The sequence below is a fragment of the Hordeum vulgare genome, chromosome 2H (assembly GCF_904849725.1).
Source record: "Hordeum vulgare subsp. vulgare chromosome 2H, MorexV3_pseudomolecules_assembly, whole genome shotgun sequence".
Lineage (NCBI taxonomy): Eukaryota > Viridiplantae > Streptophyta > Magnoliopsida > Poales > Poaceae > Hordeum > Hordeum vulgare.
In genome coordinates, this window is record NC_058519.1 from 584,055,736 (window position 1) to 584,072,281 (window position 16,546).

Sequence of the window (16,546 nt, forward strand, 5' to 3'; positions counted from 1 at the left end):
TCATTATGTTCTTACTTCAATGACGATTTGAGTAGATACTAGAGTATTTACTCAATGAATCACAAGTCTGAAATGTTGAAAAGTTCAATTCCGTTTCAGAGTGAAGTTCGTCGTAACAAGAGGATAAACTGTCTACGATATGATCATGGAAATGAATATCTGAGTTACGAGTTTTGGTACGCAGATAAGACAATGCGGAAATTGTTTCGCAGTTCATGCCACCTGGAACATCATAGTGTGATGATGTGTCTGAACGTCATAGCCACGCACTATTTGGTATGGTGCATACTATGATGTATCTTATCGAATTACCACTATCGTTTATGGGTTATGCATTAGAGACAACCGCACTCACTTTAAATAGGGCACCGCGTATTTCCGTTGAGATGACACAGTATAGACTGAGGTTTAGAGAAATCTAAACTGTCGTTTCTTGAAAGTTTGGGGTTTCGACACTTATGTGAAAAAGTTTCAGTCTGATAAGCTCGAACCCAAAGCGGATAAATGCATCTTCATAGGATATCCAAAACAGTTGGGTACATCTCCTATCTCAGATCCGAAAGCAAAGTGTTTGTTTCTAGAAACGGATCCTTTCTCGAGGAAAGGTTTCTCTCGAAAGAATTGAGTGGGAGGGTAGTAGAACTTGATGAGGTTATTGAACCATCACTTCAACCAGTGTGTAGCAGGGCGCAGGAAGTTGTTCCTGTGGCGCCTACACCAATTGAAGTGGAAGCTGATGATGGTGATCATCAAGCATCGGATCAAGTTACTACAAGCCTCGTAGGTCGACAAGGTCGCGTACTGCTGCAGAGTAGTACGGTAACCCTGTCTTGGAGGTCATGTTGTTGAGCAACAGTGAACCTACGAGTTATGGAGAAAGCGATGGTGGGCCCAGATTTCGACAAATGGCTGGAAGCCATGAAATCCGAGAGAGGATCCATGTATGAAAACAAAGTGTAGACTTTAAAAGAACTACTTGATGGTCATAAGACTATTGAGTAAAGATGGATCTTTAAAAGAAGACAGACGATGATGGTGATAAGTCACTATTAAGAAAAGCTCGACTTGTCGCAAAGATGTTTTCGATAAGATCAAACAGTTGACTATGATGAGACTTTCTCACTCGTAGCGATGCTAAAAGTCTGTTAGAATTATGTTAGTTGTTGATGCATTATTTATGAAATATTGCACGTAGGATGTCAAAACATTGTTTTCTCGACGGTTTCCTTGAGCAAACATTGTATGTGATACAACCAGAAGGTTTTGTCGATCCTAAAGATACTAGCAAGTATGCAAGCTCCAGTAATCCTTCAATGGACTGGTGCAAGCATCTCGGAGTTGGAATATACACTTTGATGAGATGATCAAAGATTTTGGGTTTGTACAAGGTTTATGAGAAACTTGTATTTCCAAAGAAGTGAGTGGGAGCACTATAGAATTTCTGATAGGTATATGTGGTTGACATATTGTGGATCAGAAGTAATGTAGAATTTCTGTAAAGCATACAAGGTTGTTTGAAAGAAGTTTTCAAAGGAGTACCTGGATTACGCTACTTGAACGTTGAGCATCAAAGATCTATGGAGATAGATCGAAAGCGCTTAATAGAAGTTTCAACAAGATGCATGCCTTGACAAGTTTTTGAAAGAGTTCAAAATAGACCAGCAAAGAAGGAGTTCTTGGTTGCATTGTGAGGTGTGAATTTGAGTAAGACTCAAAACCCGACCACGGCAGAATAAAGAGAATAGACGAAGGTCGTCTTCTATGCCTTAGCCGTAGAATCTAAAGTATGCCATGCTGTGTACCGCACCTGAAGTGTGCCTTGACTCAAAGTATGTTGAGAGGTACAGAGAGTGATCCATGATTGAATCACTAGCAGCGGTCGAAATTTATCCTTAGTAACTAATGGACTAAGGAATTTTTCTCGATTATGGAGGTGGTTAAAGAGTTTGTCGTAAAGGGTTACGTCAATGCAAGCTTTGACACTAATCCGGATAACTATGAGTAGTGAAACGGATTCATATAGTAGAGTAGATATTTGGAGCATTTCCGAATAGCGCGTAGTAGCAGCATCTATAAGATGACATAAAGATTTGTAAAGAACGCACGAATCTGAAAGTTTCAGAACCGTTGACTAAAACCTCTCTCACGAGCAAGACGTGATCACACCCCATAACTATATGGGTGTTGGATTCGTTGGAATCACATGGTGATGTGAACTAGATTATTGACTCTAGTGCAAGTGGGAGACTGTTGGAAATATGCCCTAGAGGCAATAATAAATTAGTTATTATTATATTTCTTAGTTCATGATAATCGTTTATTATCCATGCTATAATTGTATTGATTGGAAACACAATACTTGTGTGGATACATAGACAAAATACTGTCCCTAGTAAGCCTCTAGTTGACTAGCTCGTTGATCAAAGATGGTCAAGGTTTCCTTGCCATAGGCAAGTGTTGTCACTTGATAACGGGATCACATCATTAGGATAATCATGTGATGGACTAGACCCAAACTAATAGACGTAGCATGTTGATCGTGTCATTTTGTTGCTACTGTTTTCTGCGTGTCAAGTATTTATTCCTATGACCATGAGATCATATAACTCACTGACACCGGAGGAATGCTTTATGTGTATCAAACGTCGCAACGTAACTGGGTGACTATAAAGATGCTCTACAGGTATCTCCGAAGGTGTTAGTTGAGTTAGTATGGATCAAGACTGGGATTTGTCACTCCGTGTGAACGGAGAGGTATCTCGGGGCCCACTCGGTAATACAACATCACACACAAGCCTTGCAAGCAATGTAACTTAGTGTAAGTTGCGGGATCTTGTATTACGGAACGAGTAAAGAGACTTGCCAGTAAACGAGATTGAAATAGGTATACGGATACTGACGATCGAATCTCGGGCAAGTAACATACCGAAGGACAAAGGGAATGACATACGGGATTATATGAATCCTTGGCACTGAGGTTCAAACGATAAGATCTTCGTAGAATATGTAGGATCCAATATGGGCATCCAGGTCCCGCTATTGGATATTGACTGAGGAGTCTCTCGGGTCATGTCTACATAGTTCTCGAACCCGCAGGGTCTGCACACTTAAGGTTCGACGTTGTTTTATGCGTATTTGAGTTATATGGTTGGTTACCGAATGTTGTTCGGAGTCCCGGATGAGATCATGGACGTCACGAGGGTTTCCGGAATGGTCCGGAAACGAAGATTGATATATAGGATGACCTCATTTGGTTACCGGAAGGTTTTCGTGCATTACCGGAAAAGTTTCGGGCTCATCGGTAGTGTACCGGGAGTGCCGGGAGGGGTGCCGGGGACCATCGGGAGGGGTGTCACGCCCCAAGGGGTATCATGGGCTATGGGAAGAGATAAACCAGCCCCTAGTGGGCTGGAATAAGTTCCCACTAAGGCCCATAAGGTTTGAGAAGGAAAAAACACAAGGTGGAAAGAGTTTCCAAGTGGGAAGGTGGAATCCTACTCCAAGTAGGATTGGAGTAGGACTCCTCCACCTCCAATTTCGGCCAAACCTTTAGGTTTTGAGGCTGCCTCCTCCCCTCCCTCCCACCTATATATACGGAGGTTTTAGGGCTGATTTGAGACGACTTTCTCACGGCTGCCCGACCACATACCTCCATAGTTTTTCCTCTAGATCGTGTTTCTGCGGAGCTCGGGCGGAGCCCTGCTAAGACAAGATCATCACCAACCTCCGGAGCGCCGTCACGCTGCCGGAGAACTCTTCTACCTCTCCGTCTCTCTTGCTGGATCAAGAAGGCCGAGATCATCGTCGAGCTGTACGTGTGCTGAACGCGGAGGTGCCGTCCGTTCGGTACTAGATCGTGGGACTGATCGCGGGATTGTTCGCGGGGCGGATCGAGGGACGTGAGGACGTTCCACTACATCAACCGCGTTCACTAACGCTTCTGCTGTACGATCTACAAGGGTACGTAGATCACTCATCCCCTCTCGTAGATGGACATCACCATGATAGGTCTTCGTGCGCGTAGGAAAATTTTTGTTTCCCATGCGACGTTCCCAACATTCTTGTGCTGTCCCACCAGCCCACCAAGGGCTGGTGCGCCACCCCCAAGGCCTATGGGCTTCCCCGGGGTGGGTCCCCCCCGGTGAACACCCGGAACCCATTCGTCATTCCCGGTACATTCCCGGTAACTCCGGAAACCTTCCGGTAATCAAATGAGGTCATCCTATATATCAATCTTCGTTTCCGGACCATTCTGGAAACCCTCGTGACGTCCATGATCTCATCCGGGAGTCCGAACAACATTCGGTAACCAACCATATAACTCAAATACGCATCAAACAACGTCGAACCTTAAGTGTGCAGACCCTGCAGGTTCGAGAACTATGCAGACATGACCCGAGTGACTCCTCGGTCAATATCCAATAGCTGGACCTGGATGTCCATATTGGATCCCACATATTCTACGAATATATTATCGTTTGAACCTCAGTGCCAAGGATTCATATAATCCCGTACGTCATTCCCTTTGTCCTTCGGTATGTTACTTGCCCGAGATTCGATCGTCAGTATCCGCATACCTATTTCAATCTCGTTTACCGGCAAGTCTCTTTACTCGTTCCGTAATACAAGATCCCGCAACTTACACTAAGTCACATTGCTTGCAAGGCTTGTGTGTGATGTTGTATTACCGAGTGGGCCCCGAGATACCTCTCCGTCACACGGAGTGACAAAACCCAGTCTCGATCCATACTAACTCAACGAACACCTTCGGATATACCTATAGAGCATATTTATAGTCACCCAGTTACGTTGCGACGTTTGATACACACAAAGCATTCCTCCAGTGTCAGTGAGTTATATGATCTCATGGTCATAGGAACAAATACTTGACACGCAGAAAACAGTAGCAACAAAATGACATGATCAACATGCTACGTCTATTAGTTTGGGTCTAGTCCATCACGTGATTCTCCTAATGACGTGATCCAGTTATCAAGCAACAACACCTTGTACATAATCAGAAGACCCTGACTAGCTTTGATCAACTGGCTAGCCAACTAGAGGCTTGCTAGGGATAGTGTTTTGTCTATGTATCCACACATGTATGTAAGTCTTCATTCAATACAATTATAGCATGGATAATAAACGATTATCTTGATACAGGAATTATAATAATAACTATATTTATTATTGCCTCTAGGGCATAATTCCAACATATGGACGAGGCGGACTTCATCTCTGTCATGTCGGTCGGGGATGGCTGCAAGATATCTATGACAACGGATCGGGACCGATGTTGGGGATGAGGAGAAGGGGTGGCAGATAGCAAGGGCTCGACCGCGGGAAAGGTTGGATGGCGGTGGAAGAGGAGGAACGGTTTGGAAGATTTGATGCAATTCACGGTGGGGTTGGAATGTAGGGTCCAACGTGGCAGACGTGCGTGGGCGACCGCATATGCGCCCCATATTTGGGCTAGATATAAGGGATGTCGGTTAGTCCGTGCATTTGTGACCCGTTTAAGAAGCCTATCAGAATTAAAATTTCATGACTGGTCAGTGACCGAGCGGCCTTCCCATTTGTGCACCCTCAACCGTGGACAGACTAGTGGCATGGTTAGAACATCTACGGGTTTGGGGAGCTCTACCGTAGATGTTCTAACCATGCCACTAGTCTGTCCACGGTTGAGGGTGCACACATAGCTTTAACAACGTGTGTGTTTTTTAGGTTGACTACTAAATAGGTTCTTGAATTCAGGTTGGCAAATTTTGGATTCTATCCCCTACTTTGACATCTTTGACTACGGTGATCAATCACTACCAATAACAGCACTCTAGCCACCACCGAAGACAATGCACAAATTACAAAAAAGGTTCTCCAAAAGCAATACCTTCAACAAGGAAACAATAGACAAGTGAATGGATAGATATGGTTGACTAGAGGGGGGGGGTTAAATAGGCAACTATCAATTTTAAGCTTTTCTTTTAACAAATTAAGTTCAGCAACAAAAATGTTGTCTAGATATGCAACTAGGTGAGCAAATTATATGATGCTAACAACACCAATACCAAGCAAGAAAAAAATACAAGTAAAGGTAAGAAATAACCACAAGTGGAACCGATGAAGACGAGGATTTGTTTCCGAAGTTCCTTTCCTTTGAGGGCGAGTACGTCTCCGTTGGAGTGGTGTGGAGGCACAATGCTCCGCAAGATGCCACTAAGGCCACCGTATTCTCCTCACGCCCTCACACAATGCGAGTTGCCGTGATTCCACTAGTACTGCCCTTCAAGGCGGCGACCGAACCTTTACAAACAAAGTTGGCGCAATCTCCACAACTCAATTGAAGGCTCCTAATGAAACCATGAAGCTTCACCACAATGGAATATGGTTTCGAGGTGATCTCAACCGTCTAGGGTGATCAAACACCCAATAGCAACAAGATCTTCGAGGGATTAGTTGGGGGAATCAAATTTCTCTTGGTGGAAGTGTAGATCAAGGCCATCTCAAGGAAACCCTAGAGTATCAACAATATTTGTTGTCTAGGGAGATAGATCGGGCGAAAATGGAGCTTGGAGAAACAATGGAGCTTGGGGTTGGGAAAGGTGAACTTCTCACGAAGGTAGATCCCATATATATAATGGGGGACATATACAACCTTTACCCACTCACTCAACCCATACATGAGCGGTACTACCGCTCTGAAGAGAGGTACTACCGCCCATAAAAGGTAGTACTGCTGCAGGGGGAGCAGTACTACCGCTGACCAAGAGAGCGATAGTCCAGCATGAGGCACATGCCGGTAGTACTACCGGGGTGGTACTACCGCTGCTAGGAGCAGTACTACCGCCCATAAGGGGTAGTACCGCCTCCTACATCCTCTCGGGAAAATGCTACAAGCCTAGCCCAGAAATAGCGAGTGGCCCTCGCGAGGTAGTAACAATCGGTACTAACGCTCTCTGGGTGGTACTACCGCTCAGTTTGACACAAAAAGTGTCGAGACCCACAAGCAGCGGCACTAGCTAGCGGAACTGACGAGAGCACATCCACCCCAGAGCGGTACTACCGGTGGCCAAGGCAGTACTATATCGAATAAGAGGTAGTTTCGCTCGAGGGAGCGGTACTACCGCTTCGATCTTTCAAGGTAGGGCACAGACAAGGTTAGGGTCTCCATTGAGTCAGAAAATAGGGCGCGACAAAAAGTGTACGTGATGATTCCACCCAAACCTTTCCTATGCGGACCCCCTCTTAATAGTATGGCTTATCCTACGATTCAAGTCCACCGATAGTGAAACCTAAGGAAGAAAACCGCCTTCATTTTAATACACCATGGGGCTTGAACCGTCTTGTGCCATATGATGAAATACCTAAAAGGCTTAGTGCACATTATTAGTCCGTAAAAGCATTGTCATCAATCACCAAAACCACTAGGGTAGAAATACACCCTTACAATCTCCCCCTTTTTGGTGGATTGATGACAACACGAGATTTGCACACATGATGTACACAAGATACAATGCAAACCCCACTATCTACAAATAATAGAGAGGCTCCCCTAGATGTGTGCAATATTTGAGTATGTTTTTGGAATGCAAAATGCACACACTAGGATCAACACTCCCCTATATTTTATAGACATACACTACTTGCACTAAGAGAATATGAAAGTAATATAGATGCAAGAAGTGACGTGAGTAGTGATAATAGGGCACAAGATAACCATCTCACAAACTAAGACATAAGATAAAATTAAGGTAGCATATGTCTCACACCATATGACGTAGTTTCTCAAGAGTCTCGCACACATAAGAGCAAGCAAAGCAAAGCAAACGATAGAATATTTCACGAGCGAAAAGAAAAATAGGCAACTAAAAACACACTCGCGACTCTCGCAAATCCCTAAACTCTCTCCCCTTTGGCAGCAAGACACCAAAAAGGGCAGAGAGAACAAGAGGATCAAGGAAGGTGGTAACTCCGGTGGGTGACATCAATGCTCTCCGAACTCAGAGCCAGGAGGTGCACGTGATGGAGGCAACTCACCATCGAAATCGCACGGGCAGTGTTCGGCGATCCACACGTCTTCATTAGTGAGTCTGTTCTCAGAACTGCTAGAAATGTGTAAGCCCATCTTCCTACCCATAACCTTGCGACGGCTGATCGCCACCTTCTCAGCAGTGTGAGCCATGTATTGACCCTTTGCCTGCATACATAACAACTTCTTCATCTTCTCCTGCAGCGTCTTAGCCCAAGATGGCTTAGCAGAAGGGGTCGTCACACCAGGGATGGCCCCTCCTGCCGCCAAAAAGTCCTCATCCTCCTCGTCATCCTCATCCTCTTCATCCTCTTGCAGATCCTTCTCAGGAGAAGTATGAGTAAACCACTTATGCTTTTGTCGTAGCTGAACCACCTTGCGTGATACTAGCTCTCCACACTCAAACATATCTTCAGGAAAAATTGTTGCTCAAGTTTTCTCAATGAGATGCATCAGACAGGGCCCATATATGGGGCAAGTATGCTTAGAAACAACATAAAGGAGCTCAGACCACATAGCATGAGAAACATCCAATGGCTCCACATTGACCTTGAACTTCTGATGTTGACAGAAAAGTAGCAAATCCACCAAGTACGAGTGTACCTGATCCAGATTCCCAACACGGGGAAAGAGAGTGTGCCAGAGGATGCTTTGCATAATACCTAATAATAGTTCCAGCACCCAAGTGGAAATGCCTGTGGTGGAGGAGATCTTCTCACTACTCTACTTGTAAAGGTGGCACTTGTGGGGTGAATTAGTCTCTTTATGTGGACGGAAACCAAGAGGGTTCTCAAGTCCACTATCCTAATAGCCTAGCAGATTCATAAAGGTCTTCCAAAGAGTAGAGAGCAGCCTGCCATTGGTCATCCAAGTCAAGGTCCTATCCTCATCAGTCTCCAAATGCACTATGGAAAAGAACACAACAATAATCTTTGCATCAAAGTCTTTGTTGAACTGCATAATGTTGCGAATGCCCAGTTTTTCATAGAGTGGGAGAGCAGTCCCCAAGTACGTGACATTCTGCTGCATATATTCCATGTCAATGGATTTGACATGTGGAACATACAAGTTCTCCCTATGCTTCAAAACATCATTATAGACTGACAGTTGCTTCTTGGTCCAGAAGGGAAAGTTGCACATGGATGGCTCCTAAGGTTCCCCATAGGGATAGGCCTTGTGAGACATCCATAAATCCTTAACATTCAGAGTGGCCATGGATTGGGACTTCAATGGCCTGACAACAGGCCGCTTCCCCTTGGACTTGGAAGATTGTTTACTGGCACTATCTTCTCGAACATTCTCCTCTGGATGGCTAGAGCTATCTGCTTCATCCGTGCGGTAGCCCTTCGAGATTCCACGGCTGGGTTCACCCTATGATCCTAAGGAGCAGATGTGCCACCTCCTGAGATACAAAACACAAACCATTGGAAAAGAAGAGAGCAAATGATATGCATATGCCAATAAGAAACCAAACATGGGAGAAAAGTTGATGTAACAAAAGAAAACATGTGTAATTGTTAGACCAGAGCGGTATTAGCGCTGCCCAGAGCGGTAGTACCTAGTACCGCTCGGGGTAGAGACCAGGGGGTGGCTACCACCGCTGGTCAGATATGGTACTACCGGGGATGCCAAGAGCACATATTTCCTACTAGAACATCAAATCTACTCCCTATCCGCCTACCACATCCTACTCATGCCTCAATTTTGACAGAAAAATGAAGAATGCATTGCCTATTTCCCAAAACCTAGATCTAAAGAAGGAGATTGAAAAGACAGAAGATCGGGGGAATACAAGGAAGTGATGGGGATCGATTCCACCGGCTAGAATCACGGAAGAACGATAAAAAATGTAGATCGGCGGGAGCCACCGGAGCCCTTGGGTCACGTGGTGTCACGCCCAAGATGCGACCCTATCCTTAATTTGGCACGAAGGCCTCGTCAGGGATAGAAGCGCATCTCGTCGTCTCGCAAGAATGGATATCGTTACAAGTACATGTATTGAAAAGAAGAGATATATATAGAGTTGGCTTACACTCGCCACAAGCTACATCAGAGTCACATCAGTACATTACATAATCATCAAGAGTAAGAGCAGGGTCCGACTACGGACGAAAACAAACGACAAAAGAAGAACGACGTCCATCCTTGCTATCCCAGGCTGCCGGCCTGGAACCCATCCTAGATCGGTGAAGAAGAAGAAGAAGAAGAAGCAACTCCAAATGAACAATCAACACGCTCGCGTCCAGTAACCTTTACCTGTACCTGCAACTGGTGTTGTAGTAATCTGTGAGCCACAGGGGACTCAGCAATCTAATTTCTAAAGGTATCAAGACTAGCAAAGCTTAATGGGTGAGGTATGGATAAGTGGTGAGGTTGCAGCAGCAGCTAAGCATATATTTGGTGGCTAAACTTACGAGTACAAGAAATAAGACGGGGAAGATCTACGCATAGCGAACATGGATACTCATGATCAAATGAATGATCCTGAACACCTACCTACGCCAGACATAACCCCACCGTGTCCTCGATCGAAGAAGGAACTCATGAAAGAGACAGTCATGGTTACGCACACAGTTGGCATATTCTAATTAAGTTAACTTCAAGTTATCTAGAACCAGTGTTAAACAAAGTTTCCACGTTGCCACATAACCGCAGGCACGGCTTTCCGAAAAGATTTAACCCCGCAGGGGTGCTCCAACTAGTCCATCACAAATTACCACAAGCCGCATAGAAATCCTCAATCACGAAGCTCGCGATCTCGTCGGATTCCCTAGTGGAAAACCTCAACTCTGAGATTACCCAAAGCTTCACCGGAATCCCGATGCACAAGATATTTCATCAAAGGTCAAACTAATCCAGCAAGGCCGCCCGACGTGTCGACGAACCCGATAGGAGCCGCGTATCTCGTTCTCAGGATACGATGGATGGGTCACACTAGGAGAACCAAACCTCGGGTTGCCCCGCGGTGGCCCCGTAGTTTGCCAGTTTGGAACAACACTCATGAGGAGCACTGGCCCGGGGGTTGATTAAATTTCCTCGGGTGCCGGTGGGTCCCTATGCATTATTATTAGGTTATTAGGCAAATGTAGTACCAAAGTTGGGCCTTGCCAGACCAGCCTTAATCTAAAACAAATTATCAAAGGGGTCCCCATAACAACCCCGATCGTGTTAGGAGCGCTCATTTATGGAACATAACACCGGTAGCCGAAAATTAAGGGGGGCAAAGGTGGAACAAAACACCAGGCTAGAAAGGCCGAGCCTTCCACCTTTTACCAAGTATATAGGTGCATTAAATAAATTAGCATTTAATATGGTGATATAACAAGGAACCCATGTTTTCACATGGAAGCAACTGCACCTGCAACTAGCAACGCTATCAACAGGGTTAAGCAAGCAGGAACATAGCCAATCAGTGGTTTTCTAGGTTGAACAGGTTGAAGGTTATCATGGCATAGTTGAGAGGCTGATGTTTAACATGTGGTAGGCAACGATACATAACGATAGAAGCGATAAAACTAGCATGGCAATGATAGTAATGGTATCTGGGGAAATGGTCATCTTGCCTGAGATCCCGCTTGGAAGAAGAATGACTCCGTGAAGCAGACGAACCGACGTAGTCGAACGAGTCCTCACAATCAAGCACGCTTGCGGAACTCTATCGAGACGAAGCAAACCGGAAACAAGAATCAACACACAAGATTCACCACATGATACACGCACATATGATGCATGAACAGGCTGAATACAAGCAGGACAGGGCATAACAATTCACACAATCAAACACTACACATTAAGTGAAGTTCAATATGGAACGTATTGCATATTGACGAAACTCCACATACGGATTATTTAGTTCTATCTCGATTAGGTACACGTCAATATCAAATGTGGTTAAACATGGCAAGAGGTGAAGCGCAATTAATCTACATATCTAGGCATTTTACATGAGGTCGGAAATGACATATAGCATCTCCGAAACAACCTCACATGTTAATTTACGATTCTGTCCAGATCTGAACTAACACATTTAATTGGTTGTTAAACAGCAAAACAAATAGGTTCACGTGATTCTACGCGTCGTTACAATCAATTTACACGTAGAGAACATCTCTAATGGAGCTACGTATCAAAAGATACAAGCACCGCAAGATATGATGGCATGAATGCAATATGTGTGCAAGGAATGTCACGAGCACTTCAAAACATACAACCAGCAAGAGAAAATGAAACTACACGAGATTCTAAGCAAGTTTCATGTAGGACATGATCAAATCGGAGGTACGGATCAAAAACTACGAGCAAAACAAGATATCACCACAATCTGCCAAAATCAGCCACATAACACTTTCTACGCCCCACAACTACGAGCTACACAACTCCGATAAACTCAAGAAAGGCATGGCACGAAAGAGGGCAAGACGCACTACTACAAACAACTAACAAAAACTAGCATGGCAGCAAGGAGCACTAGGAAAAGAAGACACAAAATGGCATCTCACACACTATTTCAGACTTAGTGAAAATTACACCTCATGAAAGTGCAGTTTTCGATCTGAAGCTATATTGACAGCAGCAAAACCTATAGCTACAGGACTCCAAATGGCATGAAAATTTACAGCATGCTAGACAAACACAAGGGGTACAACTAACTCCATTGGACCAACCTCAAAAGAGCTACAGATCACAAGATAGAAGCAAAACAAAACAGCAACAAAAAATAACAGATTCCAGACTTAGAAATATTTCAGCTCCTCCAAATCAGCACTATTTCTAGCAACTTGAGAGTAAGCAAACCACACCTAAACATGCATTTATATTTCAACCAAAAATACGAGGGGCTAGACTAAACACCCAAGAACAACTCCCTAGTTGACAACTCCGTCAAACGAAGCACGGAATAAATCCTACGAATTAAACAAAATGGCATCACGGCAAAATATCGTGCGAACCAACTTACTCAAAAGCTAAAACTAATTGCACAGAAAAATCCCATGGATTTTTCTACCCTGAAAACATATAAAATATGTGGGTTTGCAACACAAAAATATCGCGGCACTTAAATGCGAGACAATCACCTAAACACGGGAAAATAATCTAGCGGCAATCCCTACACGCAAAAATACAAATGACCAATCTAAAATACATGGAAAATAGGTTCCTAAAACATGGGCATTTCTACTACGACACACGAGCAATCCGGACTTGCGCGAAAAATAAATGCGAGACGAAACCTATAGAAACAGCACGCTAACCTATGCATACGGCACGTCAAACAACGTCAAATAATTTTGCAAGTTGTCAAATCAAATTCTACGCGAGATTCTACACAAAATACCTATCTAAATCATCGCGATCCGACTTATGAATAAAAAGATACGGGCGATCGAATAATACTATTTTCCTGAAAACTATCTAAATTGAAAACTCCAATAAAGCCTATTGGGCCGAAAGGGCAAGTGAAATATAATAAAATTGCGCTCGGGGCGGGGAATAGCCTCACCTGGGCCGCCGAGGGGTAGTGGGCCGAGGGGAATGTCGGTGCTGGCCGCTGGGGAGGCGAGGAGGTTGCTGGGCCGGCTTGAGATGGGCCCTAGCAGGGGATGGAGGCCCAGGCGGCGACCTGGTGCTGGACCGAGGCCGAGGACGGTCAACGCCACCGAAAGGAACGAGAGTTCCTCATCCTCCCGATGCCTGACGAGGCGAGGACATGGCGGCGGAGCAGATCGGCCAGGCGTGCTGCAGGCGAGACGGGGAGCCGAGGTGGCGGCGGGATCCGACGGGATCCGGCCCGTGGAGGCGCCAGGAGGGAGATCCGGCGGCGGCATAGCTCGAGGTCGGGCATGAGATCTCGGCGGCGACGCGGGCATGGCAGAGGTCGCACGGGTCTCCGGCGAGCAGCGGGGATGCGGCGGCGAGGTGCTGCGCTCGGCTCTCCGGCGAGCTGCGCCGGCAGCGGGTCACGAGGACCTTGGGGCGGCGAGGCAGGGGGAGTGGCGGCTCACCACCAGGGCACGGGAGCACGGGGGTTGCGGCGGCGACGGTTCCGGGCCTGGCGGGCCAGCCGTGGGTCTGGCGGGCCCGATCGGTGGGGGGGAGAGAGGAAGAGGCGCTGGGTGGCGGCTGGAGCGGTTGGTGCGCGCGGGATTCAAGGCAACCTCTAGGGTTTGCCTAAAATGGCAGGTGGCTTCTATTTATAGGAAGGGGCTAGGTTAGGAGGTATTTGGGGGTTTTTCAACCCTCCGATCGGAGAGGCGGGTTAGGGTTAGCTGTGTAGAGTGGATATCCGGAGACGAGAGGGAGAGCGGGCGGCGCGGCAACGATTTTTGAAACACCGGCAAACGTCCGACGGCAGACCGAATATGGTGCCGCTACGGTCGACCGTTCGTGTACCAGCCGGACTCCGATTGCGACGAAACTTGACAGGCGGCCTACCAATATTAAAATAACACCGCACGTCAAATCTCAACCCAATCAGAGAAAGTTACATGCACACTTTTAAAACAGGGTTTCGAACGATGCCGCGGGCGCGTGCGAGTGCGGTCGGGCTCAGAACGGACAACGACGTGAACCGGCAACTAACAACGGATGCAAGTTTTGAAAACTGGCGGCAACGGAGATGCCGATGTAATGCAGATGATGCACATGATGCGATGGTGATGCGACAAAAGAAAAAATAGACACACGACGAAAACGGAATAAAGGGGGGATCTTCTGGAACATCGGCACCGGGTTGTCACAACTCTCCTACACTACAAGAGGATCTCGCCCCGAGATCCAAGAATGAAAGGGGGAGAGGATGAGAAAGAACAAGAGATAAAAACTTAGTTTCTTCTTTGACAAATGAGTGAAACCAACGATCCTTGAAGGTTCCAAAGAGATGAGGAATGATATGAGAAAGAAGCAAGAATTCACGGAAAAATTTCGGCAGCACTTTGGTAAGAAAATGGGACAAAAAATTCGATAAGATGGAAGAAATAGACAATATTCATAACAAACAACTAAATAGGAGAAGGGAACACCACAATCTTCATAGAACAATATGATAGACCCAAAAGAGCAACATCACAATGCCTCCGGAACAATAGAATAGGAACTAGCTCAGACGGAAGAAGAGAATGAAGAGAGAATGACAACTACTAAATACAATGAACTTGACAAGCATTCTTGCAAGAAGAATTGGACGGAGTTGTTGGAAAAACAACAACAAAAAGAACAAGATAGTAGTGAGCTTGAGAAAATCATCTCAACAAATATGAGGTGACAACCAAACACTAAAAGAAACAAGGATTGATTGGGAGAAACAAGATATGAACAATTCTTACACTAAGAGGATACATTGAGAACTTGGATTAATGACAGCACCATGATAGCAAAAATCCATAGGAAAAGCTTTAGGTGAAATCCAAACCAAGATAGCTCAATGAAGAAATCCTGGGTTGAAAATATCTCATGACCATAGAATTGGTGGGTTTAATTATCTCATTTTTGAAAGGAAATCTCTTCAAATCTCCTACACTAACAACAATGCTATAATACCACCTCAAAGGATAAAGGAAGAACAATTGCACATATAAATGCAAGAGGAAGGATACTTGAGGTTCTCCAACAAGAATCTTGAAGAAGACTTGAGAATGAATTGAAACCTTGAAGAACCACCAAGAAGGACCTCCGTATACAATTGAATGATGCGACAAATATGAAGATAAAAAAGAATAAGATTATGACCTTGCCATAATTTAGATGAAGCTTCACAACGAGAAACTTGATAAACCTTGGAACTCCGGGAAAAAAAAGATAAGAACACTTGAGAAAAAGGAATTGATATCATGAGCCACTCCAAAAGAAGAATTGAAATCTCTTGGAAGAAGGAAGAACAAGAATAAGAATTATATTATGCTCACCCTTCATCAAATTAAATTGATGACAAGCAACGGATTTAGCATACCACTTATTCTTCTAGAAATGAATCTTGAAGAGGCAGAGAGATAAGCACCACTTGAAGCATAATTGAAGGAAGCACCGGTAAGAATTCACAATTGAATGGAATATCAAGAAAGCATGGAGACACAAGAGAATGAAGAGATCATAAGCCAGCTGAGAGAAAACTTGAACAAGGCACCGGATAATCGAGATACGGGCGAAGACACAACAATTGAGAAGAATTGAGGGAGAAAGCTGAAAGCTGAGAACGAAGAATCTTCTGAAATGATGGCCTTTGGAGGATCGAGAATGAAAACAACTCAAAAATGCACCGGATAGCGAGAAAGGATTTACTCATGATTGACAACAAATCAAGATGATAACACAAGGCTGAAATGATGAACCTTCAAGAGAATGAACCAAGATTTGAGTGAAACACTCCTTCAGATTTCCAAGCTGAGAATGATGACGAGAAACAACACCAAGAATAATGAGACACTCCGAAATAATGAAGAATGAAAGGTTGAGCCAAATATGAGAGTTAATTCAAATAGATCTTGAAGAAGGGATATGACTGATGAAAATCATACTTATGTCATA